This window comes from Bufo gargarizans, chromosome 3, assembly GCF_014858855.1.
Source record: "Bufo gargarizans isolate SCDJY-AF-19 chromosome 3, ASM1485885v1, whole genome shotgun sequence".
NCBI lineage: Eukaryota > Metazoa > Chordata > Amphibia > Anura > Bufonidae > Bufo > Bufo gargarizans.
In genome coordinates, this window is record NC_058082.1 from 495,788,325 (window position 1) to 495,801,482 (window position 13,158).

At 41.0% G+C, this 13,158-nt stretch overlaps 1 protein-coding gene across 3 annotated transcripts in view; it reads left to right on the forward strand.

Annotated features, from left to right (window-relative positions):
- Positions 1-13,158, forward strand: part of LOC122930441 (nitric oxide synthase, inducible-like) — a 424,300-nt gene that overhangs the window by 357,533 nt on the left and 53,609 nt on the right. For 2 of the 3 annotated variants that reach the window (XM_044283851.1, XM_044283853.1), the window contains exon 4: positions 3,089-3,221. The gene's annotated coding sequence lies outside the window, so the exon portion shown is untranslated. The remainder of the gene's footprint in view (positions 1-3,088; positions 3,222-13,158) is intronic. The other variant, XM_044283852.1, reaches the window with a different exon arrangement.

The following is a 13,158-nucleotide window of genomic DNA, read 5'->3' on the forward strand; positions in this document are numbered from 1 at the left end:
ACTTTTAAAGAGAGCTGTAAGCTGTATTTTCGGTTGTGGCCACACTCTTCGGGTTCTGAACAACAGAGAGTTGGCTATTTGTTGCAAGGAGACCCACAAGAATGGGCTTACTCTCTCCCCACTGATTCCCCTTGCCTAACTAATGTTGAGGTGTTTTTTCAGGCCTTAAGTGTGCTTTACGATGAACCTGATAACAGCCGTTGCTGAAAGTCAATTAAGGTCCCTTAGTCAGGGAGACAGACCCGTGGAGGAATATTGCACCAAAGTTCAGAAATGGTGCGTTTCCTCTGTGTGGAATGATCCAGCGCTTAGATGTCAGTTCCGGTTAGTTACCCCCTCCTTGACACCTTAGAACAGACTATGACTCTAGCTGTTAGGCTGGACCATCGATTTAGGGAAAGACAAAGAAAACAACTGACGTCTCCACTGGTGGTGGTCACACCTGAACCCTCACCCTCAAGACTTCAAGTTGAGAATCATCCAGAGGAGCCCATGCAGTTCAGAATGAACAGGAGAGACCTAAGACGTCGAAAGGGGGCCTGCTTTTATTGCGGAGATCTTGACGTCCAGATGCCCAGAAGGATAACGTACTTCCCAAGCTGGTTAAAGAGAAAGTGTTGTTACCAGTGGTTATTTTTTTGGGGGCTCCAGTAAGGGGTTTGGGAAGGCATTTGTTAATTCTGGATCTGCCTCTAATTTTATTAAACCATAACTTTGCTCTTTCCCATGTTGTCCCTCGCTAACCCTATTCATATTATTGTCATTGATTCCACACCTTTGGTGGGCAGGACAGTAGAATATTGTACCCCGCAAGTAACCTTGACTGTGGGGGTCTGTTATATGGAGTGTACTTCTTTTTTGGTTCTAAAAAAATTACCCGTGGAGGTAGTTCTAGGTCTACCTTGGCTCCAGGTTCATAATCCAGTTATCAACTGGTCCACGGGTGAATTAGAGAAATGGGGGGTGAAATGAAATTCTTGTTGTTTACCTGTTATTCAAGCCGGAGTCTCTGCAAAGTTAAACTCTTCTCCCTCCCCTTGCTGATGTTTTTTCCATGTCCGAGGCTGATTTCCTTCCCCCTCACAGACCTTATGACTGTGCCATCGACCTTGTTCCGGGATCTAAGTATCCTAGGGGTCGTATTTATAACTTGTCCGGTCCAGAACGGCAGTCTATGAGGGATTACTTGAAGGAAAGTTTACTAAAAGGGTTTTTCTGTCACAAAAAAGGATGGTGGATTGAGGCCATGTATTGATTATAGATTAGTGTTGAGTGCGAATATTCGGGAAAAAAAAATCGCAAATATTTAGAATATAGTGCTATATATTTGTTATATCGAATATTTGTAATTTTTTCCATCTGAATTCATGATTCCTCCCTGCTTCTTGCTTGTGGGCCAATGACCCATTGGCCCACAAACAAGAAGCAGGGAGGAATCATGTGTTCAGATGGAAAAAATGACGAATATTCTAAAAAACGAATATATACTGTAGCACTATATTCAATATAGTGCTATATATTCTTATTTTAGAATATTCATAATTTTTTTTCCATCTGAAGTGAACACTGAACACTGTGAAAATAGAAAGATCGGCACTCACAATTATATGGGTCACGCAGGATATTTAGAGTTAGATTAAAATGTATTCACATTAATAACAAAAAATAGAAAACATGGTAAAATGTAAGTATTGGCCAATACTACAAGATTGCTGAGGATATTTGACCAGGTAGGTATGGGCTGGAGCAATTACCCAAATCAATAGGACTCACATAAGAAAAACACCAATTATTATTAATAAACGTGTATATAGTCTTTTGTCCAAGGTTGTCACAATGTGTCAATTGATCAAACTGTGCATAACAGTTGCTGCTTCACTCTAAATACCCAGATGCGAGATAGCTGAATGATTTCCAAACTCTTGTATATATTCGCAGTCAAACCTTAATAGAGCGATAGTTCGATATGACCTCTTAATTGAAGCCGGCACTGATGTCTCACTCTATATTCGGGTTGAGTGTTATTGCAGATCAGTGTTATAAGGTGAGAGTTGTTGAGGTACTCATGGTTTTACAGTCATAGGTCTCAGTCCGTTGTTCACGGAGCTCAATCTGCCACCTGTTACTTGCGTGTATCACGCTTGTTTCCTGCAGTCCTGTGGCGTCTTTATCGCGAGGTTGTATCCAAGTCTCGCTACCTTGTTGCTGTGTTATCGCGAATATACCTCCGTCTCTCCGTTCTTTACAGCTGGCTGCTCTTAGCAATTTTTAGGCAATTGATTCCTATACCAAATCGATTCTTTGTCAAAAATATTCACTACCGGTAGTATTCTTGTAACTTTTTCTTGAAGAGGCACTGGAAACTATTTTTAAAAGTTGACCAAACGCGTTTCGGAGTATAATTGGGGTCTTACTCCTTCCTCAGGGTCTTACTCCTTCCACTGAGGAAGGAGTAAGACCCCAATTATACTCCGAAACGCGTGTAATGCTGTTTGGTCTGAATATTTGGTAATGCCGTTTGGTCTAAGTAATGCTCCGGCGGTTTTCCCAAATTTTGTTAACGATATTTCTAGACAATTTATTCGAAAATGTATGACTGTTTACTTGGATGATATTTTGATTTATTCACCTGACTGGAACTCTCACATTAGCCACACTAAACAGGTATTAGAGGTTCTTCAAGAGAACCAACTATTCGCTAAAATTGAAAAGTGTACCTTTGGAGTACAGGAAATTCTATTTTGGGGATATATTCTCACACCCCAATCCTTTAAGATGGATCCGGGGAAAGTGCAGGCTATTCTGGATTGGGTGAGGCTCTGCTCTCTGAAAGCATTGCAACGGTTTTCTGGTGTATGAGGGTAAGTCGGTGATATGGGTAGTTGTGGACAGATTTTGTAAAATGGTGCACTTCATCCCTCTGTCAAAACTGCCTAATGCCAAGACTCTAGCTTCTCTGTTTGTTGATCATGTTATACGGTTACATGGAATTCTAGAGAATGTGGTTTTGAATAGAGGTGTTCAATTTGTTTCTAGGTTTTGGAGGGCCTTTTGTCTAAATGTAACATCTCTTTGTCTTTTTCTTCAGACTTTCATCCGGAAACCAACGGTCAAACTGAACATTTGAACCAGTCTCTGGAGCAGTATCTGAGGTGCTATGTCTCTGATAACCAACAGCTGTGGGCAAAAAATCTGCCCCCCTGAGGTGAACTCATTTATTGGTATGTCTCCTTTTTTTTGTAATCTTGGTTTCCATCCGCGATTTAGTTTGTTTTCACCATCTTCCTCACAAATTCCGGAAGCTGATCTGGTAGCTAAAGAACTGTGCACAGTTTGGGCCCAGGTTCAGTTGAACCTGAAAAAAGCCCAAGAGATTAAAAAAACTAATGCGGATAAAAATCGATCTCGAGGAGTGGATTTTGGGTTAGGTGATAAAGTTTGGTTATCCACCAAGAATTTGTCCTTGAAGGTACCTTCCAATAAGTTTGCACCACGGTTTATTGGACCATATGAGATTATTGACAGTATTAATCCTGTGTCTTTTAAGTTACGATTGCCTGACTCTTTTCATATTCATAATGTGTTTCACAAATCTTTACTCAAAAAGTACGGTATGTGTCGCCTGTATCCCCTACACAGGAATCTCTGTCACCAGTGGAGGTTGCCGGTCAACCAGAATTTGAGATTTCTAGGATTGTTGATGTTAGAAAGGTCTGGAATTCTCTTCAAAATTTGGTCCATTGGAGGGGTTTTGGTCCTGAGGAGAGGTCTTGGGTGCCGGTTAGTAGGATGCATGCTGCGAGGTTGGTGAGAAAATTCAATCTAACTCACCCAGAAAAACCCACTCCAGTGATTGTGGGTCCGGTGGTCCCTCGTGGAAGGGGGGTACTGTAACATAGAGCCGACATCCCGCCTCTGTGCAGAAGCGAGGACATAGCTGGCATCCTCATCTCCATTGAAAACTAGGGGGAGGAGAGAACCCGGCCGCGCACGCCTCCTCAGCGCGTCCAGCGTCCCCCTAGCTGATGTGTGAACTGAGCATCGATTGTGAGTAATCGGCGCTCAGATGGTTTGGGCTGGACTGTACCTCCCTATAAGCCCCCGCACGTACTTAACCCCTTAAGGACCATGACGTACATGTACATCATATCTGGCTGTGACTTAAGGACCAGTGATGTCCGACATGCGCCGACATAGGTGAAATGCCAGCGCATTAACCCCTGTATGGCCGCGGTCAGCATTGTGGCTGCCTTCTAGGAGAGCCTAGGAGAGCCTGTGAGATCCAGCCCTCCCATGCAGGCTGTAAGTGTATTATAGTGTGTAATACACTTACAGCCAATGCATGACAATACAGAAGTATTGTCATGCACTGTAAAGGGGATCAGACCCCCAAAAGTTGAAGTCCCAGAGTGGCACAAAAAAATAAAGTGAAAGAAAAGTAAAAAAAATAAAGTTTTCCCCAAAAAATTGAAAGTTTCAAGTAAAAATAAATAAATCCTTTTGCCAAAATAAAGGGGGGAAAAAATAGGAAAAAAAATAGGGAAAAAAGAAAAGTAGGCATATTAGGTATCGACGTGTCTGTATCGACTGGCTCTATAAAAATATCACATGATCTAACCTTTAAGGTGAACACCGTCAAAAAAATAAAATAAAATAAAGTAAAAACTGTGCTAAGTAAACCATTTTGTCACCTTACATCAGTAAAAGTGCAATAACAAGCGATAAAAAAGTCATATGCACCCCAAAAAAGTGCCAATCAAATCTCCATCTCATCCTGCAAAAATGATACCCTACCTTAGACAATCGCCCAAAAACTGAAAAAACTATGGCTCTCAGACTATGGAGACATTAAAACATGATTTTTTGGGTTTAAAAAATTATATCATTGTGTAAAACTTATATAAATAAAAAATTGTTGACATATTAGGGATTGCCACATCCGTAAGAACCTGCTCTATAAAAATATCACATGATTTAACCCCTCAGGTGAACACCATAAAAAAATAAAAATAAAAACGGTGTAAAAAAAGCCATTTTTTGTCACCTTACATCACAAAAAAGGGTAAGAGCAAGCGATAAAAAAAACCATATGCACATTAAAATAGTACCAATCAAACCATCATCTCTTCCCGGAAAAAATGAGCCCCTACACAAGACAGTCACCCAAAAAATAAAATAAAAAATACACTAAAAAATATATATTTTTTCAAAAATGCTTTATTGTCATATTTGGTATTGTCGCATCTGTAACAACCTGCTCTATAAAAATACCACATGATATAACCTGTCAGATGAACTCTGTAAATAACAAAAAATAAAAACTGTGCCAAAACAGCAATTTTTTGTTACCTTGCCTTATAGAAAGTGTAATATAGAGCAACCAAAAATCATATGTACCCTAAAATAGTACCAACAAAGCTGCCACCTTATCCCGTAGGTTCCAAAATGGGGTCACTTTTTGGAGTTTCTACTCTAGGGGTGCATCAGGGGGACTTCAAATGGGACATGGTCAAAAAAACAGTCCAGCAAAATCTGCCTTCCAAAAACCATATGGTGTTCCTTTCCTTCTGCGCAATGCCGTGTGCCTGTACAGCAGTTTATGACCACATATGGGGTGTTTCTGTAAGCTACAGAATCAGGGCCATACATATTGAGTTTTCTTTTGCTGTTAACCATTGCTTTGTAACTGGAAAAAATGGATTAACATGGAAAATCTGCCAAAAAAGAGAAATTCAGAAATGTAATCTCTATTGTCCATTAATTCTTGTGGAATACCTAAAGGGTTAACAAAGTTTGTAAAATCAGTTTTGTCTACCTTAAGGGGTGTAGTTTCTAAAATGGGGTCACTTTTTTGGAGTTTCTACTCTAGGGGTACATCAGGAGGGGGGTCTTCAAATGTGACATGGCAGCTTAAAATTATCCCAGTGAAACCTGCTTTCTAAAAACCATATGGAGTTCCTTTCCTTCTGCGCAATGCCGTGTGCCCGTACATCAGTTTACGACCACATATGGGGTGTTTCTGTAAACTACAAAATCAGGGCAATAAACATTGAGTTTTGTTTGGCTGTTAACCCTTGCTTTGTTAGGCTGAGTTCACACTTCAGTTATTTGATCAGTTATTTCCATCAGTTATTGTGAGCCAAAACCAGTAGTGAAGCCTGCTCAGAGATCAGGTATAATGGAAAGATTTCCTCTTGTTCTGAGTGTTTGACCCGCACCTGGATTTGGCTAACAATAACTGATGGAAATAACTGATCAAATAATTTAAGTGTGAACGTGGCCTTAGTGGAAACAAATTGATTAAAATGGAAAATCTGCCAAAAAAGTGAAATTCTGAAATATCATCTCCATTTTCCATTAATGCTTGTGGAACAACTAAAGGGTTAACAAAGTTTGTAAATACCTTGAGGGGTGTAGTTTCTAAAATGGGGTCATTTTGGGTGGTTTCTATTGTGTAAGCCTCACAAAGTGACTTCGGACCTGAACTGGTGCTTAAAAAGATTTGCTTCTAAACTGCTAAGCCTTCTAACGTCCCCAAGAAAATAAAATGGCATTCACAAAATGATCCAAACATGTAGTAGACATATGGGGAATGTAAAGTAATAACTATTTTTGGAGGTATTACTATCTATTATAAATGTAGAGAAATTGAAATTGTGAAATTTGCAAGTTTTTCCAAATTTTTGGTAAATTTGGTATTTTTTTTACTCAGTTTTACCACTGTCATGAAGTACAATATGCAACGAGAAAATATGGCCTGGATAAGTAAAAGCATTTTAAAGTTATCACCACATAAAGGGACACATGTCAGATTTGCAAGAAAATGACCTGGTCCTCAAGGTGAAATATGGCAGGGTTCTTAAGGGGTTAAGCTCTGGACCGCCGCCCAGTTGTACACCGCCAGTTAGGACGGACTGTGCAAGTAGGTAGGGATAGTGGTGTGGGTGGAGCTTAGGGCTACACTTATCCCTACGATTTGTGACAGCTGCACTTCCTGTGGTGATCTTTGCCATGTCCTTGATGCCATCCTGTATTTACCTCACTTCCCATAACCCCTTTCTAGCAGGACCAATCAGAATGCAGATAACTTCCCCACTACCCCAGAGCAGTGTGTATCCTCTTACATGCAGCTAACCAGAGACAGACAAGACCAATCAGAATGCAGATAACCTCCCCCACTACCCAAGAGCAGTGTGTATCCTATCACATACAGCTAACCATAGACAGACAAGACCAATTAGAATGCAGATAACCTCCCCCATTACCCCAGAGCAGTGTGTATCATCTCACATACAGCTAACCAGAGACAGACAAGAATAATCAGAATGCAGATAACCTCCCCCACTACCCACATACAGCTAACCAGAGACAAGCCCTGCAATTACATGAAATCAGTAAGCATTTGTTCTAGCCTCCTAATAATCACATTAAAGGGTTATTTAGGAACCATTTTGGGGTTTATATAGTGTATTAAATAACTATTTTATTTTTAGGGGGAAAGATTAAAAAACAGCAATTTTTACATTATTTTGTGGAATTTCTTTATGGCATTCACTGTGTGGTACAAATAACGTAATTTTATTATGTGGGTCACTATATCATACCTCCCAAATGTCCCCTCTTTTGGAGGGACAGTCCCTCTTTTTGACCCAAGTCCCTCTGTCCCTCTTTGACCCTTAAATGTCCCTCTTTTTGACCTGGTGAGTTAATGCATACATGTTCATTAATGCATTTACTAAATTGCTCCTTACTAAACTATCTGTATGGTTTCTACCTGTATATTAGACCAGAACTTCATTATTTTGTACAATTTTTACCTTAAAATATCTATAATCTGATGATTTATGTGCTAATATTTAAATGGATATTGAAGTGCAAGAATCTTTTTTCCCAGGGGCTCCACATGCTGTAAAAAAATAAAGGAGCCTACACTCGCCTAACCAATCCCCAGGTACTGCAGTTGTGACAGTGAGTAATTATGCTTTGGGCAGAGTTAGAGACGTGGTCTAGTATGAAAAAAATTGCCACGATGAATGTCGGCAAATATTGTCCCTCTTTGCAATTTTCTAAAGTTGGGAGGTATGCTATATTGCTGATGATGTCCCACACATTTCCATATATTTTTCTCAACTTCTGCAGCCTGTCAGCTCTTCAGCTGCTCCTTCCTTCTCCACCACACTGACAGGGAGGTGAGTGCTGCTTTAACTGCTCATATCTCTGTATTGGCTGAAAGGTTGCTTGGCCTGGAATGTAAGCTTTCAAACAAGACCAGTTGCATGTTTCTAGCTGCTACCATTCAGGAGATATCACCATCTAAAACAGCCCTCCCCCTCCACTTTCTGCCTGAGCCCAGGCACTCAGGGCTGAGCTCCTCCTCCCAGAGCTCTTCCTGCTCTTGTTTATAATACAGAGGAGACGGCTGCACATGACAACGCTGTGAGAAGAGGCTGCAGAATAGGAAAGTAGCACACATTTGTGGGAGTAATTATCAGGTAAAACTGAAAATGATTACATTTTAAAGCACTTACTGTATTTTTCACCCTATAAGACACCCCCCCCCCCCCAAATGGATCTTATAAGACGAATACAGGGGCTGGGAAAAAATTGAGAAAGGGAGTTGAACAGCACTCCTCTAGAGTGACAGCGGTAAGCTAGATTCCAATATATTCAAGAAACCATGGCACTCTGTAATTGTGTTGCATGAACTCCTTATTTTATTTTATTTAATCCATCCGGAAAATTGTATTTAGCCACTGGCCAATGTTTCAGTCTAACCTAGACCTTGTTCACAGCCAGGTGTGTACATAAATAAAAGTCAAGAATATCAAAAAAATGTAATACATAATTGAAAAAAATATAGTAGCATAATTAAGAATGCTAGCAGATAGAAATTGTAACATTATTATATTGTCTTGGAAAATGATTATTGTATTGCAGAGTTCACAAGGGGGGTATATGATTTAACATAGAGAGATATGCTATGATATGCCGAACAGCCAGCTGTCAGGCGAAGGGGAATGGAAGGGGGCGCGGTTACCTTGACTTGAAGCAAGGAGGCCGCTGCCCCCTTGACTTCAAGCCTGACTGGAAAATAGCGCGGACAGAGGATAAAGGAACATTTTTCATACTTCTGCCTCATCTGAATGTAGTAAGAAAATCATCATTAGAAACTCACTGTCGGCTACTTGAAGGAACTGCTGGTGGTTTGGGATGGCTTTTGCCACTGACAGGTTCCCTTTAATTTTAACACAACTTTTTTTCCTATTGTCACCCTCTAAAACCTAGGTGTGGCTTATGGGCAGGTGCGTCTTATAGGGCGAAAATACGGTATACAGCAGGGTGTACTATACCATTAGGGTATAAAAAATGAAACGGCAGTTACACTTTAAAAAATTTCTGTGACATATTTCTGCCATGCGCATCACCTGTTGCTGAAATGAGAAATACCACAGACATTGGGACTGTATCATGGGCCTAACTACCAGAGTAGCAGGCATTGCAGTTGCCCAGGGGCCCAACAACTAAGTGGGCCCATATCTACTCAAACATAAGATAGAGATGAAATGCAGATAAGGCTTCATGGAAAATTTAAAGGGCATCTGTCAGCAGATTTGTACCTATGAAACTGACTGACCTGTTACATGTGCACTTGGCAGCTGAAGGCATCTGTGTTGGTCTCATGGTCATATGTGCCCGCATTGCTGAGAAAAATTATGTTTTAATATATGCACATGAGCATCTAGGAGCAAATGGGGCATTGCCATTACACCTAGAGGCTCAGTTCTCTCTGCAACTTCCACGCCCTCTGCACTTTGATTGACAGGGCCAGGTGTGATCATATTTACACTGCCTGACCCTGTCAATCAAGTAAAGTGCAGAGAGCATTGAAGCTGCAGAGAAAACTGAGAGAATCCCTATAGACTACAATGCCAAATAATTGGAGTCTATGAAATAAGCAGTCTAATGATTTCTTGTTATAGTTCCCTATAGGAACTATAAAAAAGTGTACAAAAAATTTTTTTTTAAAAGAAAAAATATAAATCACCCCCCCTTTCCCCAAAATAAAAATACATAAACATTAAACAAAAACACACATCATGGGCATTGCCACATGTGAAAACCCTCCTGCCATTAAAATATAAAAATATTTATCCCATACGGCAAAATGGAAAAACAGTCAAAATGGACGATTTGCCATTTTTTGGTCACCTCCCACAAGAAATTAAATAAAAAGTGATCAAAAAGCTGTATACATTCCAAAATGGTATCAATGAAAAGTACAGATCGACCCGTAAAAAATAAGCTCTTACATAGCTCCGTGCACATAACTACAAAAAGTTATAATATGTCAGAATATGGTGATGAAAAGATAAAGATCAGTCATCAGTATAAAACAAAATCGAAAAAGAAGAGGCAGGACAGCACGCCAGGTCTGGTTGGTAGTGGGTGCACATCTCTGGGGGAAGAGAGGGGGCGATGACTTCCCCCACAAGGTGCAGAAGATCAGGAACATGAAAAAACGGGTGACCTCCGCACACCCCGGACCAACCTTATCCGGATGGGATCTATGAAAAGTCCTCACCAGTCGGCTGGCACTGACATCCCGTGCAGGAACCCACATCCTCTCCTCAGGGCCGTATCCCCTCCAGTGTACCAGATACTGAAGGGAACCCCGAAGAACTCTAGAGTCGAGAACCCTGGAAATGAGAGCCATTTTAACTAATGACCCCACCCAGTGCACCTGATGGGAGGCGGAACCAGCACGACTCCAAAACAAACACTAAAGAGGTGCTGCTATTCTGGCCGACCTCCGCACATAGTCAGAGCTGGGCATGACACTTTACCCACAAGTGTTCATTTGGGTTGAGGTCTGGGGACTGTGTGGGCCAATCCAGCACCTCTATTTCATTATCATTGAACCATTTCTTTGTCAATCTTGACGTATGCTTTGGGTCATTGTCCTGCTGGAACACTATGTCGTCCTTTTCATACCCATAGTACTCGAGTGTATGAAGTAACTCATCTTGTAGGATACTTACATATAGCTCAGCATTGAGAATACCTTTGATCTTGATCAAGTATCCAACTCCTCTGGCGGTGAAACAACCCCATATCATCAGGTTTCCTCTCTCCACCGAACTAGACAGTTCCTTCAATTTCTGCATCCGTTAGCCCTCTTTTCCCTTGTTTCTTCCAGACCCATTTGCACCTATTGACTTTCCTCTGATTGTTCCATATCACCCATTTGTGTTCGTACTGCAAACTCGAGCCAACGCTTCTTATGATGATATCAAAGTCGAGGCTTCTTCATCTTTTTTCAGGCCACCATTCCAGACTTGTATAATGCGCATCACACAGTGTTTGCATGGACGTCTGTGATGTCACTATTACGAGCCACCTCCACTGCCATGTTTATTGCTCCAGAACTGATAGACCTTGTGATGAGCCGACTTGTTGATTCCGATATTTTGCATGGTCGTCCACCTCTTGGCTTTGAAATGGATGGACGGACTTCATTTTGTATTCTCCTAACTGTCATGGCACTCACATGATGCAATTTGGCAATTTTCTTTGCCGAGATACCGCTATCGATGAGCTTCATGATGCTGTTTGTATTTTTGGGGAAAATCTTTTTCATGGATGCTCCTGGATTCAAACCAGTGACCTTTTCCTTGGGAATCAACCTAATAATACACTGAACTATTAGGGAATATGAGGACAGGTTATAATTTGCAGTATACAAGAAGAAAAAGAATGTTCCACCACCAGGAGCAAACCAGTAACAATGCAGTTACATGACTAGAATCTGCATAATTAATAATATGCTAAATAGTTGTAAGTCCAATTTATGTATTAGATATCCAAGATGATTGTCTATAAAATTATGGTAGTCTCACGTTCGAAGCTGTAGTGGATGGTGAGATATGGAGCTTGAAAGTCAAAAGTTCAAAACATTGTTACCCTTTTGCTTGTCAGTGTATTCTCAGGATAGGTAATCAATATCAGATTGGTGGGGGTCTGTCACCCAGCTCCTCCACTGATCAACTATTTCAGGCAACCCCCAGAACCAGAAACTATATAGTAGATAGATCTGGAAGCACCAGGCTCCATCCACTGTGCAGTGGCCATGCCAGGGTACTGCAGCTCAGCTCCCATTCAAGTGAATAGTGGCTGAGTTACAGTATGCCAGTGTCAGAACCAGTCTAGTGGGCAGAGGCTTCTGTCCATTGTACTGTTTCTGGTGCTGGTAGCTGCCCAACACAGCTGATCAGTGGAGGAGCTGGGGGACACTACAAAATGCAGTGTGAAAGAAGCCCAAGTTTGTCTGTCTAGCCATGTATCTTATAGCTATCTATCTATCTCATAAATGTCTGGCTTAGAAAAACACAGTAGACACTATTCAATAAACTTAATGGGGGAGATTTATCAAACTGGTGTAAAGGAAACTGGTTTAGTTGACCTTAGCAACCAATCAAATTCTACCATTCAGTTTGCAAAGGAGCTGTGAAAAATGAAAGACAGAATATAATTGTTCAGTGCCCCCGACCTGAGGGTATCTGCAGTTGTATATAGTTATGTCTTGTTATTGTTACATATTTTTAATGTTTCGGATGGTTATTCTAGCTAGAAGAGTAATGGTTGACACGAACAAGGCTAACCACCCTGTTCCTCCTCTCTTGGTAAGAGTAGGCTGTTCCTGCTTTCTGCTAGGAGCGGGCGTTCTAATTCAAAGAGTGAAGGGAAATGAGGCACATGCCAGAGCTCCTACTCCTAGGAACCAGAACCAGTTCTCCTGTGTGCCCAACAATCCACAAAGACCATCAGAATTCAGAGCTCTGCTTCCAGAAAGCATCCGTATGAGAAGACAGCAGAGTGATCAGTGAAATTAGAACTTTATAGACACTGCTGCAAGGTGACGGACTATGGCTCAGACGCCCAGCACATAGAGCAACCACTAGGCCAGAATAACATCAAGCCTCTATTACAGTGGACAACTATATCCACAAATGACTGCTAGTGCCAATAAAGTGCTATCCAACCAGCTATCATACCCCCTGATCTGTTGCCAGAATCTGCACTTTGTACTTTATACTGCTGTATGTGACAAAAGTTATACTTGGCACTAAGTGAAGACAGACTGTTACACTTTTCCTGCTG